The sequence below is a fragment of the Oncorhynchus mykiss genome, chromosome 10 (assembly GCF_013265735.2).
Source record: "Oncorhynchus mykiss isolate Arlee chromosome 10, USDA_OmykA_1.1, whole genome shotgun sequence".
Classification (NCBI taxonomy): domain Eukaryota; kingdom Metazoa; phylum Chordata; class Actinopteri; order Salmoniformes; family Salmonidae; genus Oncorhynchus; species Oncorhynchus mykiss.
Genome location: NC_048574.1, coordinates 87,629,647 through 87,634,747, shown reverse-complemented (window position 1 = coordinate 87,634,747; position 5,101 = coordinate 87,629,647). Strand labels below are relative to the sequence as shown.

Here is a 5,101-nt window from a genome sequence, read left to right as displayed (position 1 = left end):
ACACACACACTTTCTCTCTAACTCTCTCTCTCTCTTGCGCTACACACACACACACTCTCTCTCTCTCTCTACACACATACACACACTCTCTCTCTCTCTACACAAACACACTCTCTCTACACACACACACTCTCTCTCTAACTCTCTCTCTCTTGCGCTACACACACACACACTCTCTCTCTCTCTACACACACACACTCTCTCTCTACACACATACACACACTCTCTCTCTCTCTACATAAACACACTCTCTCTACACACACACACTCTCTCTCTACACACATACACTCTCTCTCTCTCTCTACACACACACACTCTCTCTCTACACACATACACTCTTTCTCTACACACATACACACTCTCTCTCTCTCTCTACACACACACACTCTCTCTCTACACACATACACTCTCTCTCTACACACATACACACTCTCTCTCTCTCTCCAACTCTCTCTCTCTGTCTAAACACAGCCCCCCCCCATCTATCTCAGTTCCTCTTCACTTACCTCTCTGTGTTCTCCACGGAGTTGACACCAGGCTCCGCCTCCTGCGATCAATCGAGGTCACCTGACGTCACAGGTGATTATTCCATCCAATCAAGGCCCGGCATACGGTAGAGAGCTGTGAGAACATTATCTGATGAGGACACCGTTGACTCCGTGAGAGAGGGGGGGGGGGGTTGCTCTAATAAAGTAGAGCTACTAATTGTGCAGGTATTCGTTCCAGCCCAGCACTAAAACACATCAGATTCAGCTTTTTTTTTTATTAGGCTGCACATATGTCATACACTGTGACGAGCTGCTGATGTAAAAGAAGAGCTATTTAAAATAAAATAAGTGATTGATTGACATTTAAATTTACAGAGAAAAGCTGGCCGAAATCTGAGCATGTACCTTCTCCTCTCCGTAGTGACCCAGCCATGTATGAGGGAGGGAGGACAGAGCAGACCCATAGATGTGGTTATTAACTCCTACAGTGATAACGCCAGAGAAGAGGGAGGGAGGACAGAGCCGACCCATAGATGTGGTTATTAACTCCTACAGTGATAACGCCAGAGAAGAGGGAGGGAGGACAGAGCCGACCCATAGATTTGGTTATTAACTCCTACAGTGATAACGCCAGAGAAGAGGGAGGGAGGACAGAGCCGACCCATAGATGTGGTTATTAACTCCTACAGTGATAACGCCAGAGAAGAGGGAGGGAGGACAGAGCCGACCCATAGATGTGGTTATTAACTCCTACAGTGATAACGCCAGAGAAGAGGGAGGGAGGACAGAGCCGACCCATAGATGTGGTTATTAACTCCTACAGTGATAACGCCAGAGAAGAGGGAGGGAGGACAGAGCCGACCCATAGATGTGGTTATTAACTCCTACAGTGATAACGCCAGAGAAGAGGGAGGGAGGACAGAGCCGACCCATAGATGTGGTTATTAACTCCTACAGTGATAACGCCAGAGAAGAGGGAGGGAGGACAGAGCCGACCCATAGATGTGGTTATTAACTCCTACAGTGATAACGCCAGAGAAGAGGGAGGGAGGACAGAGCCGACCCATAGATGTGGTTATTAACTCCTACAGTGATAACGCCAGAGAAGAGGGAGGGAGGACAGAGCCGACCCATAGATGTGGTTATTAACTCCTACAGTGATAACGCCAGAGAAGAGGGAGGGAGGACAGAGCCGACCCATAGATGTGGTTATTAACTCCTACAGTGATAACGCCAGAGAAGAGGGCGGGAGGACAGCGCCGACCCATAGATTTGGTTATTAACTCCTACAGTGATAACGCCAGAGACGAGGGAGGGAGGACAGAGCCGACCCATAGATGTGGTTATTAACTCCTACAGTGATAACGCCAGAGAAGAGGGAGGGAGGACAGAGCCGACCCATAGATGTGGTTATTAACTCCTACAGTGATAACGCCAGAGAAGAGGGAGGGAGGACAGAGCCGACCCATAGATTTGGTTATTAACTCCTACAGTGATAACGCCAGAGAAGAGGGAGGGAGGACAGAGCCGACCCATAGATTTGGTTATTAACTACACTCCTACAGTGATAACGCCAGAGAAGAGGGAGGGAGGAAAGAGCCGACCCATAGATGTGGTTATTAACTCCTACAGTGATAACGCCAGAGAAGAGGGAGGGAGGACAGCACCGACCCATAGATTTGGTTATTAACTCCTACAGTGATAACGCCAGAGAAGAGGGAGGGAGGACAGCACCGACCCATAGATTTGGTTATTAACTCCTACAGTGATAACGCCAGAGAAGAGGGAGGGAGGACAGCACCGACCCATAGATTTGGTTATTAACTCCTACAGTGATAACGCCAGAGAAGAGGGAGGGAGGACAGCACCGACCCATAGATTTGGTTATTAACTCCTACAGTGATAACGCCAGAGAAGAGGGAGGGAGGACAGATTAATTTATTCATACTATTTAATCTTTCCACATGTGCCTGCTCGTCAGGACACGGTCGTTCAGAGGAGCTACAGTAGCGAAACATCACATCGAACACAATCACTTAGTTTTACCTGTCTTTATTGACAGTTCTGTGTATATATCCATTTTTTTTTTAAATGATTCATGATTTCGACTGGCTCTGAAACGCTGCCCGCCCGTCTCATCCCGACTCGTTCATTACTATGCGACAGCTGGAGGGGGAATTTGAATATTGAAACAATGTTGCAAATGTCGGAGAGACAGACGGCAACGGTTTATACAAATCACCGCTGTTGAAAACTAAACGTTACTCTAAAAGAAATGTCACATAATGTCTAGATGCTTTTTATAAATTGCCTGGCTGGGCTGATGAGACAGTGGATTGGGCAGTCAGATGGAACGGAGTAAATAGGAATTTTGACCTCTTAGATTTAGCTGGTGGTACTTTGTGGAATAGACAACGGCTGGAATGCGGGTTTAACCAATCAGCATCTAGGATTAGACCCACCCGTTGTATAATGCTAGACTACTGACTATGAACTAGACTAGACTACTGACTACTAACTAGACTAGACTACAAACTAGACTAGACTACTAACTAGACTACTGACTACAAACTAGACTACTGACTACTAACTAGACTAGACTACTGACTAGATTATTGACTAGACTATTGACTACTAACTAGACTACTGACTAGATTACTGACTACTAACTAGACTACTGACTAGATCATTGACTAGACTACTGACTAGATCATTGACTAGCCTATTGAATACTAACTAGACTACTGACTAGATTATTGACTACTAACTAGACTACTGACTAGATTACTGACTACTAACTAGACTACTGACTAGATCATTGACTAGATTACTGAATACTAACTAGACTACTAACTAGATAATTGACTAGACTACTGACTCCTAACCAGACTACTGACTACTAACTAGACCTACTGACTAACTAGACTACTGACTGACTAGACTACTGACTAGATCATTGACTAGATTACTGAATACTAACTAGACTACTAGTTAAGGGTTATTCAAACATCATCTACCCCCAGGAAGAGTTGAACAGCTCCGTTCCTTCACCATCTACCCCCAGGAAGAGTTGAACAGCTCCGTTCCTTCATCATCTACCCCCAGGAAGAGTTGAAAAGCTCTGTTTCTTCACCATCTACCCCCAGGAAGAGTTGAAAAGCTCCGTTCCTTCACCATCTACCCCCAGGAAGAGTTGAAAAGCTCTGTTTCTTCACCATCTACCCCCAGGAAGAGTTGAACAGCTCCGTTCCTTCACCATCTACCCCCAGGAAGAGTTGAACAGCTCCGTTCCTTCATCATCTACCCCCAGGAAGAGTTGAACAGCTCCGTTCCTTCACCATCTACCCCCAGGAAGAGTTGAACAGCTCCGTTCCTTCACCATCTACCCCCAGGAAGAGTTGAACAGCTCCGTTCCTTCATCATCTACCCCCAGGAAGAGTTGAAAAGCTCCGTTCTTCACCCTGCCATGATAACTGACATTTTGTTTTCACCTACTTTACCCCCCACATCACGACGGTCTAGAAGCATAGTGCAGAGAGGCCCACTAAACTCAACTTTAGCCATTCAAACAGAGCCTATTTATGTGAAACCAAATGTAAGGGATTAATGTGTGTCGTTTATCATTTTATTGAGATACAAATAGTTAAAATTGGATAATAACATTTTTTTTGTGTGTAGGACTATTGGTTTAAACAATGAATATGAAACGCCAAATGATTCTGTGACTCTCCAATACATTAATAATGTATTTAGTAGGCTCATATTAAATGAGGTATTCTGGCTGGATTAAAACAAAAAGACATGAAAACAAAACAAAACAACTTTTGTTACTTGTCGTAGACAGAAGAATAGAACAAAAAGATAGCTCACCGTGTTGTCAGACGTCGACACCGCAGCCTGTCTTCATGATGGCAACGGGCGGATGTTGCGCTTCAGCTCAAAGCATTTTTTTTGGACTCGGAGACGGTTTGGTGCCTCGGTAGAAAAGTTACTTTTTTTACGGTATATACATTAGGCTACTTTATAAATACTGCTTAAAGCGAAAGTAAATAGCCTAATTATTCTAAATGCACAGAACTACTTATACACGTTTATATGCGTCACTTACACAGCTTACTACTTACTATCTGTACAAAAAACGGAGAGGGAAATGAGATGCGCTCTCTCTCTCTCTCTCTCTCATCTCACTAACAGCATCCGTTTGTTGAGTGTGGAGGAGGAGGTGTGTTGATACCGTTTCGTTTCTGTTCTTAGTATTTCAGCGTCTCTATAACTCACGAAGCAGCTGTTGTTTTTGATCGCTTAGATAGACAACTTTACGCAGTAGCTGTGAGTTAATGTGTTTACATCTAAAACGTGGCGTGTGGCCTCATAACGACAGACTTTACGCAGTAGCTGTGAGTTAACGTGTTTATATATAAAACGTGGCGTGTGGCCTCATAACGACAGACTTTACGCAGTAGCTGTGAGTTAATGTGTTTACATCTAAAACGTGGCGTGTGGCCTCATAACGACAGACTTTACGCAGTAGCTTGGGGTTAATGTGTTTACATCTAAAACGTGGCGTGTGGCCTCATAACGACAGACTTTACGCAGTAGCTTGGGGTTAATGT

General features: G+C 44.6%; 1 protein-coding gene across 4 annotated transcripts in view; it reads right to left on the bottom strand.

The window, feature by feature from the left end:
• The window catches only part of LOC118936877 (rho-related GTP-binding protein RhoH-like), a 25,845-nt gene extending 21,028 nt beyond the window's left edge, over positions 1-4,817 (bottom strand). The window contains exons 1-2 of one of the 4 annotated variants that reach the window (XM_036934438.1): positions 4,359-4,817; positions 507-621 (exon numbers count right to left, since the gene is read on the bottom strand). The gene's annotated coding sequence lies outside the window, so the exon portion shown is untranslated. The remainder of the gene's footprint in view (positions 1-506; positions 622-4,358) is intronic. The other 3 variants (XM_036934437.1, XM_036934436.1, XM_036934435.1) reach the window with 3 other exon arrangements.
• Between the last annotated feature and the right edge of the window lie 284 nt (positions 4,818-5,101).